This window comes from Bombina bombina, chromosome 5 (genome assembly GCF_027579735.1).
Source record: "Bombina bombina isolate aBomBom1 chromosome 5, aBomBom1.pri, whole genome shotgun sequence".
NCBI lineage: Eukaryota > Metazoa > Chordata > Amphibia > Anura > Bombinatoridae > Bombina > Bombina bombina.
Genome location: NC_069503.1, coordinates 1,161,693,838 through 1,161,706,862, shown reverse-complemented (window position 1 = coordinate 1,161,706,862; position 13,025 = coordinate 1,161,693,838). Strand labels below are relative to the sequence as shown.

The following is a 13,025-nucleotide window of genomic DNA, read 5'->3' as shown; positions in this document are numbered from 1 at the left end:
ACACAGTGACACAATACACAGTACAGACACAGTGACACAATACGCAGTACAGACACAGTGACGCAATACACAGTACAGACACAGTGACACAATACATAGTACAGACATAGTGACACAATACACAGTACAGACACAGTGACACAATACACAGTACATACACAGTGACACAATACACAGTACAGACACAGTCACACAATACAGTTTAAACACAGGTACACAGTACAAACCCAGTGACACAATACTCAGTACAGACACAGTGACACAATACACAGTACAGACCCAGTGACACAATACACAGTACAGACCCAGTGACACAATACACAGACCCAGTGACACAATACACAGTCCCAGTGACACAATACACAGTACAGACCCAGTGACACAATACACAGATCCAGTGACACAATACACAGTACAGACACAGTGATACAATAGACAGTACAGACACAGTGACACAATACACAGTACAGACACAGTGACACAATACACAGACCCAGTGACACAATACACAGTACAGACACAGTGACACAATACACAGACCTAGTGACACAATACACAGACCCAGTGACACAATACACAGTCCCAGTGACACAATACACAGTACAGACCCAGTGACACAATACACAGTACAGACACAGTCACACAATACAGTTTAGACACAGGTACACAGTACAAACCCAGTGACACAATACTCAGTACAGACCCAGTGACACAGTACAGACACAGTGACACAGTACAGACACAGTGACACAATACGCAGTACAGACCCAGTGACACAATATACAGTTCAGACCCAGTGGCACAATACACAGTACAGACCCAGTGACACAATACTCAGTACAGACCCAGTGACACAGTACAGACACAGTGACACAATACACAGTACAGACCCAGTGACACAATACACAGTACAGACACAGTGACACAATACACAGTACAGACCCAGTGACACAATACACAGTACAGACACAGTGACACAATACACAGTACAGACCCAGTGATACAATACACAGTACAGACACAGTCACACAATACAGTTTAGACACAGGTACACAGTACAAACCCAGTGACACAATACTCAGTTCAGACCCAGTGACACAGTACAGACACAGTGACACAATACACAGTACAGACCCAGTGACACAATACACAGTACAGACACAGTGACACAATACTCAGTTCAGACCCAGTGACACAATACACAGTACAGACACAGTGACACAATACACAGTACAGACACAGTCACACAATACACAGTACAGACACAGTCACACAATACAGTTTAGACACAGGTACACAGTACAGACCCAGTGACACAATACACAGTACAACCCAGTGACACAATACACAGTACAGACACAGTGACACAATACACAGCACAGACCCAGTGACACAATACACAGTTCAGACACAGTGACACAATACACAGTACAGACCCAGTGACACAATACACAGTACAGACACAGTGACACAATACACAGTACAGACCCAGTGACACAATACACAGTTCAGACACAGTGACACAATACAGTACAGACCCAGTGACACAATACACAGTACAGACCCAGTGACACAATACACAGTACAACCCAGTGACACAATACACAGTACAGACACAGTGACACAATACACAGTACAGACCCAGTGACACAATACATAGTACAGACCCAGTGACACAATACACAGTTCAGACACAGTGACACAATACACAGTACAGACCCAGTGACACAATACACAGTACAGACACAGTGACACAATACACAGTACAGACATAGTGACATAATACACAGTACAGACACAGTGACACAATACACAGTACAGACATAGTGACATAATACACAGTACAGACACAGTGACACAATACACAGTACAGACATAGTGACACAATACACAGTACAGACACAGTGACACAATACACAGTACAGACTTAGTGACACAATACACAGTACAGACTCAGTGACACAATACACAGTACAGACATAGGCCTCTAGTTATGAAGCTCCGTACTTACCTGCCTTCGCCGGCCCTAATACGCTCGCCTAAGCTCGCCTCACAACGCCGCCGCAGACCTGAATACGCTCGCCAAAGTTATCAATAAATTTCTCAAAAAGCCGCGCACCAAGTAGGGGGCGATGAGCAGTGGACTGTGATAGTTATCAATCATCAATCTCGCTGCTCTTCGGCTTTTTTACAGCTTTATTGATACCCCTGTCACTAAGCACTCACACTATACTATACTGTTCTACCACCTATACCGGCGCCCCCAGAGCCCCCCGCATCTAAATAAAGTTATTAACCCCTAAACCGCCGCTCCTAGACCCCTCTGCAACTATAATAAATATATTAACCACTAAACCGCCGCTCCCGGACCCCGCCGCAACTATAATAAATATGTTAACCCCTAAACCGCCGCTCCCGGACCCCGCCGACACCTACATAATACCTATTAACCCATATCCTGCCCCCCCTATACCGCCGCTACCTATAATAAATTGATTAACCCCTATCCTGCCCCCCTATACCGCCGCCACCTATAATAAATTTATTAACCCCTATCCTGCCCCCCCTACACCGCCGCCACTATAATAAAATTATTAACCCATAAACCTAAGGCTAACACTAACCCTAACACCCCCCTAACTTAAATATGAATTAAATAAATCTAAATAATATTTCTCTTATTAACTAAATTAATCCTATTTAAAACTAAATACTTACATATAAAATAAACCCTAAGATAGCTACTATATAACTAATAATTACATTGTAACTATTTTAGGATTTATAATGAGATAAAAGAAGGCGCCAACATAGTGCAGATATCAATAGGGTAGGACACGCAATACATGTAAATCAATATACTCACAGGATTTCAGACACTTGATAAGTGTCACAAAAGCCTCCTGGACCCTCAGAGTCGTCCCACTCTACTGTGGTAGGAAGAATCCGCTCGTATCTACCGGCTGTAATGGCTCCGCTATTGGTCTCAGCTCCAGACTACGTTCCAAATTGACAGACCTGTGGCCAGCTCAGGATATACAAATGCGGTCAGTGCTCTCCGGTACGGAGTCAAAAGGCAGGACAACTCAAAAGTTGGTGATGTAGTGGCAAAATCAAGTTTTACCAGTTTGAGAATGTAAATAAAAGTTCGTGGCTACAATCTTAAAAATGAATAAGACTTTAATGGATGCACTTTTGCACCTGAGGAAACGGTCACGTACAGACCGAGAAACGTTGTGCCATTAAAGTCTTATTCATTTTTAAGATTGTAGCCACAAACTTTTATTTACATTCTCAAACTGGTAAAACTTGATTTTGCCACTACATCACCAACTTTTGAGTTGTCCTGCCTTTTGACTCCGTACCGGAGAGCACTGACCGCATTTGTATATCCTGAGCTGGCCACAGGTCTGTCAATTTGGAACGTAGTCTGGAGCTGAGACCAATAGCGGAGCCATTACAGCCGGTAGATACGAGCGGATTCTTCCTACCACAGTAGAGTGGGAGTTAGCTGGACGACTCTGAGGGTCCAGGAGGCTTTTGTGACACTTATCAAGTGTCTGAAATCCTGTGAGTATATTGATTTACATGTATTGCGTGTCCTACCCTTTTGATATCTGCACTATGTTGGCGCCTTCTTTTATCTCATTATCTATCTAGTTACTCGCCCTGGGTCACCAACAGGGATCGTTTGAAGAAGCTGCTTGCCACCTGTGACTTGGATATTATCCCTATTATATTCGAATACAATAGGACTTTGTGTTTGGAACTGTCCCATTTATATACCTCAACAACATCTTGTCCACCAATTGACTCTTATTTTGTATTTCATTGCTATATTGATTTATTCATTAATGAGTTCTCTTTAACGCATTATTTACTTATCATTACTATATTATCCGATATTTATTTGCATAGGAGCTATCACATCTGGTTCCAGTCTCTTAACAATTGTTTTTTGATAGTCACTTAATTAGTTAATCACATTTATATATACATAGCAGTCATTTGACCATTGGCGCACTGATTATTTTTATATAATTTTAGGATTTATATTTATTTTACAGGCAAGTTTGTATATATTTTAACTAGGTACAATAGCTATTAAATAGTTAATAACTATTTAATAACTGTTAAGATTACTGCAGCTTTTACTGTATCTTTGCACTAACCTTGTCTCATCATTATATGTTAGAAGTGCTGCAGCTTTAAGCTCAGCTCACCACACCCTATGGGTGTGTCTGGGTCTCTGTGACATCATCAGAAGCCATGTTAGTTTTACTGATGGAACCTGCTAGAGAATAAGCCATGTGGTTGTAGCTGAATAAAAGTTATCTAAAGTTCCTGCTGCAGAGTCTTCATGATATGTGCAAGTAGATACACCACACACTGATTCAGAGGAAGACAAACCATTATACACATTACAGATCTACAGCCTTGAAAATAAAATTCCAGAACTGCAAGCAAAGGTGAATATAGATGGTAGACCTCTCATTATGGAAGTTGATACAGGAGCAGCAGTCTCTGTTATCACAGCTGCTGATTGGAACCGCCTGGGACTAAGGCAACCAATTGTTCCAACAGCTGTCACCATGCAAACATATTCAAATGAAATAATAAAGCCTATTGGGTGTGTATCACCTACAGTGACATTTAATGGTATAACTAAAAAGCTACGCCTCTACATTTTACCTAAAGGAGGACCACCTTTGTCTGGTATATCCTGGATCCAAGCATTGGGCATGCCAAAGTTACCACAACAGTTACCGCTTAACAAACTGCTGGACCAAAGTGGCAATTCAAATTCTTCTTGGATTAATTCACTAAAGCACAAATATAAAACTGTATTTGATGGGAACCTAGGTTTAGTGAAAGACAAGCAGATTCAGCTTCACCTAAAAGAAAATGCTATTCCAAAATTTTGTAAACCAAGAGTTGTACCATTTGCACTTAAACCTAAAATTGAAGCAGAACTAGAAAGACTACGAAATCAGGGGATTATTGTTCCAGTGTCTAGCAGTGAATGGGCTTCCCCAATAGTTCCTGTCAGAAAAAAGAATGGGGACATTCGCATCTGTGGAGATTTCAGAGTGGGCCTTAACCCTCAATTACTTGTGGATCAGTATCCTTTACCACGGATTGAAGAATTGTTTAGTTCTCTGGCAGGGAGTGAAAAATTTACAAAAATTGACTTGCATCAAGCATACTTACAATTAGAGGTGCATCCAGACTCCAGACACCTGTTAACTATCAACACTCACAAAGGACTTTTTCAGTATACGCGGATGGTGTTTGGCATTGCCCCAGCACCTGCAGTGTGGCAACGGATAATGGATGAGATCTTGGCAGGTATTCCACATACCCACTGTATGTTAGATGACATGCTTATCACTGGTGAAAATGATGCTGCTCATAAAGCCAATGTTGAAGCTGTTTTACAACGCCTACAGGAATTCGGACTGAAAGTTAACATGGAAAAGTGTGAGTTCTTCTGCAAGAGTTTAGAATATTGTGCACATGTAGTGGACAAGACTGGTCTACACACAACTGCTGAAAAAGTGAAAGCGCTGGTTCATGCTCCCACCCCTGTTAATGTATCTCAGCTACGTTCTTACTTGGGGTTGCTCAATTACTATCACAGATTTTTATCAAATTTGGCTCATTTACTATATCCACTACACCGTCTTTTAGATAGTAAAAACCAGTGGGCCTGGACTGACTTATGTACACGAGCATTTGAACGCTCTAAGCAGCTTCTTCTGGAATCAAGACTCCTTGTCCACTATGACCTTAAGAAGCCTTTGGTACTAGCCTGTGATGCTTCACCATATGGTTTAGGTGCAGTACTTTCACACATTATGCCCGATGGGTCTGAACGTCCTGTGTCTTTTGCGTCCAGATCTTTAACTCCATCGGAGAGAAATTATGCCCAGATTGATCGGGAAGCTTTAGCAATAATTTGGGCTGTGAAGAAATTCCACATTTATATATATGGCAGACCTTTTACTCTGATCACGGATCATAAACCTCTTTTGTCCATTCTGCACCCTCAGAAGGGTATCTCCAACACAACAGCTGCTCGACTTCAGCGCTATGCACTTCAGCTGGCGGCTTACAACTACTCCATTAAATATCAATGCCACAGTGATCATACGAATGTGGATATGTTTTCTAGATTACCAATGGTACATCACATGACAACATCTTCTAAAATCATAGAAACCCCTCCACAGCCTGTAAATCTAAATTCCAAAGTGATTGCTACTTATACATGCTCTGATTCTACCTTACAGGAAATCAAGTCTTTTGTTCAACATGGGTGGTGTTACGGTACCAACAGGATACCAAGGGTTAATACCAGATGAACAATGTCCTGAATAGGGAATCAGCAATTCACAACCCCAACCAGTTTTCCCCTCAAACATGAGACAAAGCTCCACATTGAGTGTAAAAAACAGAGTGTACTTTATTAAGGGCCATATGCCCAGTATATATGCAGGTCTAACCCCAGATGGGGGGTTGAAAGAATGTTGTACATTAGCTAGAGAGACAACGCCCTTTGACAGGCCACAATAGGATTACATTATTCAAGCAGATAACAATTTAAACACAAGACATTTGGCTTTTCTTATCACCTAGGCGTCTGCTCTCTGGAGGTGATTAAACAATGGAATGTTTATCACTTAAACGTAATTATAGCACACAATAGCTGAGGCCAGCAAACCTGTCTTTTAGAAAACAGCTTCTCAAAGCTACACAAGGTCAATTATTTTAGTTCTGACCACAGGGTCTGTCACATAGCTCCCCCCTTGTGGAAAACTCCGGCAGACCCGGCTTGACCCTTTGGCGGGTCAACCTGGGGATGACCAGACTAGGAGGTGGTAGGAATCTCCAGCTACTTTAACAGTGTCTCTGAACCGCCTCCGGTATGCCTCCGGTGTAACCGCATACCTGGAGAGCAGAGCCTCTTTTACAGTATTATAATCCCCGACTTCCTCATCTGGAATGGCCCGAAAAGCCTCACTGGCCCGGCCGGATAATTTTCCGGATAATATCGTGACCCAGTCCTCTGCGGGTACCTTGTGTAGTGCACATTGCCTCTCAAAATCCGCAAGGTACCCATCAATCTCTCCTTCTGTTTCCAGGAAGTTTTTAAAAGCTGCAAAATTTACTTTTCTCTTTTCCACTGGGGTTGCTGTGTCTTGGGCTGCTGCAGCGCCGCTTTGGGGAAGTAGGTTGGCCTCCACAGCTGCTATGACCCGGTCGATAATTTCCGCAGATGGGTTGGGGCCATAATGTGCCAGTCTTATTTTGACAGCTCGGTCAAAACTTGCTTCTTCGGGGGTTCTGTCTGATATGCTGAGCCCATTGGTTCCTACGGTCCCTGGTACTCTTTCCATCTTTGTCAGTATTGTAATAATCCCCCTCTTCCTGAGGTTACTGGCTTGTGTAGTTGCTCTTCTGGGCGATAAGGTTCATTCCGTCGCTTGCCACCAATTGTTACGGTACCAACAGGATACCAAGGGTTAATACCAGATGAACAATGTCCTGAATAGGGAATCAGCAATTCACAACCCCAACCAGTTTTCCCCTCAAACATGAGACCAAGCTCCACATTGAGTGTAAAAAACAGAGTGTACTTTATTAAGGGCCATATGCCCAGTATATATGCATATATGCAGGTCTAACCCCAGATGGGGGGTTGAAAGAATGTTGTACATTAGCTAGAGAGACAACGCCCTTTCACAGGCCACAATAGGATTACATTATTCAAGCAGATAACAATTTAAACACAAGACATTTGGCTTTTCTTATCACCTAGGCGTCTGCTCTCTGGAGGTGATTAAACAATGGAATGTTTATCACTTAAACGTAATTATAGCACACAATAGCTGAGGCCAGCAAACCTGTCTTTTAGAAAACAGCTTCTCAAAGCTACACAAGGTCAATTCTTTTAGTTCTGACCACAGGGTCTGTCACAGGTGGCCTAAAGTAGTTCGCTCTGACCTTCATATTTTACAAGAAAGAAGGAAATTGTGCATGACTCAGGCTGTCTGTTATGGGGGTAACGAGTGATAATTCCGAACTTACTGCAAACATTAGCATTAAAGTTACTACACAGCTCACACCAGGGTGTAGTAAAAATGAAGCAAAGAGCACGAGAATATTTTTGGTGGCCTAAATTGGATACAGATATTGCTTCTTATGTAGCTGCATGTGCACAGACACAGCGGAATCCCAGCAGGGACACCTCAAAAATTTGGCCATGGCCAAATGAACCTTGGACAAGAATCCATGTTGATTTTGCAGGGCCAGTGGATGGACAAATGTATTTGGTGGCTGTGGATGCTCATTCCAAGTGGCCAGAAGTAGTTCAAATGTCAAGTACTACAACACAACAAACCATTGTCGTTCTTTCCAGTATGTTTGCAAGATTTGGACTGCCACAAACTTTAGTCTCAGACAATGGTCCACAGTTCATATCACATGAATTTGAAACATTTCTAGATACAAATAACATCAAACACTGTAAGACAGCTTCATATTTTCCAGCCTCTAATGGACAGGCTGAAAGATTTGTACAAACTTTAAAACGCCACTTGGCTGTCTCTCACAAATCAAAATTTAATCCAAACTCCCTTTCTAATTTTTTGTTTAACTATCGAAACAGTGGCGTCACTAGGGGGGGGCGGGCCGCACCCGGGTGACACCCTCCAGGGGGTGACACCAAAAAAAAATAAAAAAAAAATGTTTTGTTTTTTTTTAATTTTATTGAAATTCAAAGAAATACAATGTTGAGATGCATAGATTATTTTATTAGAGGGGCTGGCATTTGTGAACATTAGTGGGACTGGGGAAGTTGTAGACACACAATTTTTTTGCCCCTTGAGCCAGTGCTGCAATTTCAACAAATAGTTTTCCCGGCTGCTTTTGCTTGTTTGTACTTTGCTCCTCTCCTGCCCAATTTCACTATGAATGTTGTGGGTGTGCCGTGGGGCTTGCAAAGTTGCGCTGCTAGCCTAAACCTGCCTGCCTATCTGTGCTCACTGCTCAGTGACATGCGGCCCAGGGCTGTGCACTGACAGACTTGGAACAGAGTCAGAGAGCAGAATTTTCATAGTTTGCGCGCCTAAACCTTTTCTTCAGTGATTTATTTTAGAGTGCTCTGTTTATCTTTCATTTGGTGCTCTGCTGAGTCAGGGAGCAGCTCTAGGCATGAGCTTCATAATTAATGCAGTGCAGTTTACATATTTTGTATGTGTGTGTCTGAGTTTTTGTGTGTCTCAGTGTTTTTGTGTGTGTGTTTTTGTGTGTGCGCCTGAGTGTGTTTCCGAGTGTTTGTGTGTGCATCTGAGTATGTTTTTAAGTGTGTCTGAGTATTTGTATGTGTGTTTGCCTGTGTTTTTGTGTGTGTCTGCTTTCTGGGGGGGGGGGTGACACCATGACTTACCGCACCGGGTGACACCAACCCTAGTGACGCCACTGTATCGAAACACACCCCATGCCACTACTGGGCTATCACCTGCAATGTTAATGTTTGGAAGACGCCTGAGAACTCCACTGGATAAAGTTAGACCAGAACATCCCACACAAGAGTTGAACACTTCTAGCGTTTCAGAATTTGTTCTTCATGACAGAGTATGGGTTAGAAACTACCGTGGCCCAAATAAATGGATTCCAGCTGTCATAATACAAGGCATGGGCAACAGAATGTTTAAAGTTCAACTACAAGCAGGTGGTACAGTTTCCCGCCATGTAGAACAAATGAGACATAGATCTCAACCAGCTACACAAATATCCAATGATTCAGATGGTGAGGATATCTGGCATGGGGTGTGGTGCCCACCTAAGTCTTCTGAGGATGAAAATGCAATGAACACAACTGAAACAGATCAACCTCAGAATGATTCTGTCCAACAACAAAATATCACAGGTGATCAACAACCATTGGGTTCTCCTCCACAGACAATTTCTCCTGAACCAAATACTCTACGGCCCTCTAGAAACAGAAGGCCACCTTCTAGATGGCAATGTGAGGATTCAGTGAGAGATTATTCAGCAAGGAATGACCTAATCCGAAGGCGGACTTATCGCAGAAAACATAACTGTGACTAAAATCTAGGCTGTGACCTAGGTCTTGTGCACATAGACTATAAAGATAAACTGTTCTAAGTACAAGTGTATGGTTTAGTTACTTGTTGTATGTTACAATATTATCCACTGTCTGTTCTTTATTTTTATTTATTTTTTTATATTTTTTTATTTTTTTTGAGAAAAAAGGGGATGTTAAGATTACTGCAGCTTTTACTGTATCTTTGCACTAACCTTGTCTCATCATTATATGTTAGAAGTGCTGCAGCTTTAAGCTCAGCTCACCACACCCTCTGGGTGTGTTTGGGTCTCTGTGACATCATCAGAAGCCATGTTAGTTTTACTGATGGAACCTGCTAGAGAATAAGCCATGTGGTTGTAGCTAAATAAAAGTTATGTAAAGTTCCTGCTGCAGAGTCTCAGTGATATGTGCAAGAGACATCAGACACAAGGTAACAGCACACAACTGAATGTTCTAACCCTGACTACACAGAGAACATAACAATAACTACCTAGCTAAAATAAATACAAAATTACCTGTAAAATAAAAGAGAGCGAGCTAATGGGAGCTCTGCTATTTTTTAAAACCACACTTGCTAGCAGTAATATAAGGGAGAATTGATAATAGCGGATTCACCGCATTCAGCACACTGAGTATTTACTAATGTGACTCGTAGCATGAAGCAGAGGTACAGTACTCGGTCTAGACTTAAAAGTGCACAGGATCATTTTATGGCTTGCAGGATTTTTTATATATATATTACGGAACCTCTTGGGAATCAATTTAACCCATGTACCTAAGTTCCTTGCTTTAACTTAATGCGTTCTTAATTACCACAAGTATAGTTCAAGTGATATATTATTAGCACCACAGTCACTACAATAGCATTAAGCTAACACTCCTAATATCGAGTGCGTGGCACATTGTATACTAACCACTTGAATAGCGTTACTATACTGTGGTAAACTTAATGCGCTCACAATCGCTACAAGTACAGTTATAAGTGATATATTATTAGTACCACAGTCACTACAATAGCATTAAGCTAACACCTAATATCGAGTGCGTGGCACATTGTATACTAACCACTTGAATAGCGTTACTATACTGTGGTAAACTTAATACGCTCACAATCACTACAAGTACAGTTATAAGTGATATATTATTAGCACCACAGTCACTACAATAGCATTAAGCTAACACCTAATATCGAGTGCGTGGCACATTGTATACTAACCACTTGAATAGCGTTACTCTACTGTGGTAAACTTAATACGCTCACAATCGCTACAAGTACAGTTATAAGTGATATATAATTAGTACCGCAGTCACTATAATAACATTAAGCTAACACCTAATATCGAGTGCGTGGCACATTGTATACTAACCACTTGAATAGCGTTACTATACTGTGGTAAACTTAATACGCTCACAATCGCTACAAGTACAGTTATAAGTGATATATTATTAGTACCGCAGTCACTACAATAGCATTAAGCTAACACTCCTAATATCGAGTGCGTGGCACATTGTATACTAACCACTTGAATAGCGTTACTATACTGTGGTAAACTTAATACGCTCACAATCGCTACAAGTACAGTTATAAGTGATATATTATTAGTACCGCAGTCACTACAATAGCATTAAGCTAACACTCCTAATATCGAGTGCGTGGCACATTGTATACTAACCACTTGAATAGCGTTACTATACTGTGGTAAACTTAATACGCTCACAATCGCTACAAGTACAGTTATAAGTGATATATTATTAGTACCGCAGTCACTATAATAACATTAAGCTAACACCTAATATCGAGTGCGTGGCACATTGTATACTAACCACTTGAATAGCGTTACTATACTGTGGTAAACTTAATACGCTCACAATCGCTACAAGTACAGTTATAAGTGATATATTATTAGTACCGCAGTCACTATAATAACATTAAGCTAACACTCCTAATATCGAGTGCGTGGCACATTGTATACTAACCACTTGAATAGCGTTACTATACTGTGGTAAACTTAATACGCTCACAATCGCTACAAGTACAGTTATAAGTGATATATTATTAGTACCGCAGTCACTATAATAGCATTAAGCTAACACTCCTAATATCGAGTGCGTGGCACATTGTATACTAACCACTTGAATAGCGTTACTATACTGTGGTAAACTTAATACGCTCACAATCGCTACAAGTACAGTTATAAGTGATATATTATTAGTACCGCAGTCACTATAATAACATTAAGCTAACACCTAATATCGAGTGCGTGGCACATTGTATACTAACCACTTGAATAGCGTTACTATACTGTGGTAAACTTAATACGCTCACAATCGCTACAAGTACAGTTATAAGTGATATATTATTAGTACCGCAGTCACTATAATAACATTAAGCTAACACTCCTAATATCGAGTGCGTGGCACATTGTATACTAACCACTTGAATAGCGTTACTATACTGTGGTAAACTTAATACCCTCACAATCGCTACAAGTACAGTTATAAGTGATATATTATTAGTACCGCAGTCACTATAATAACATTAAGCTAACACTCCTAATATCGAGTGCGTGGCACATTGTATACTAACCACTTGAATAGCGTTACTATACTGTGGTAAACTTAATACGCTCACAATCGCTACAAGTACAGTTATAAGTGATATATTATTAGTACCACAGTCACTATAATAACATTAAGCTAACACTCGTAATATGGAGTGCGTGGCACATTGTATACTAACCACTTGAATAGCGTTACTATACTGTGGTAAACTTAATACGCTCACAATCGCTACAAGTACAGTTATAAGTGATATATTATTAGTACCGCAGTCACTATAATAACATTAAGCTAACACCTAATATCGAGTGCGTGGCACATTGTATACTAACCACTTGAATAGCGTTACTAT

At 41.0% G+C, this 13,025-nt stretch overlaps 1 protein-coding gene across 1 annotated transcript in view; it reads left to right on the top strand.

Moving 5' to 3' along the window:
* SCRT1 (scratch family transcriptional repressor 1) overlaps window positions 1-13,025 on the top strand; it is a 268,201-nt gene that overhangs the window by 80,858 nt on the left and 174,318 nt on the right. The gene's annotated exons all lie outside the window — the stretch shown is intronic.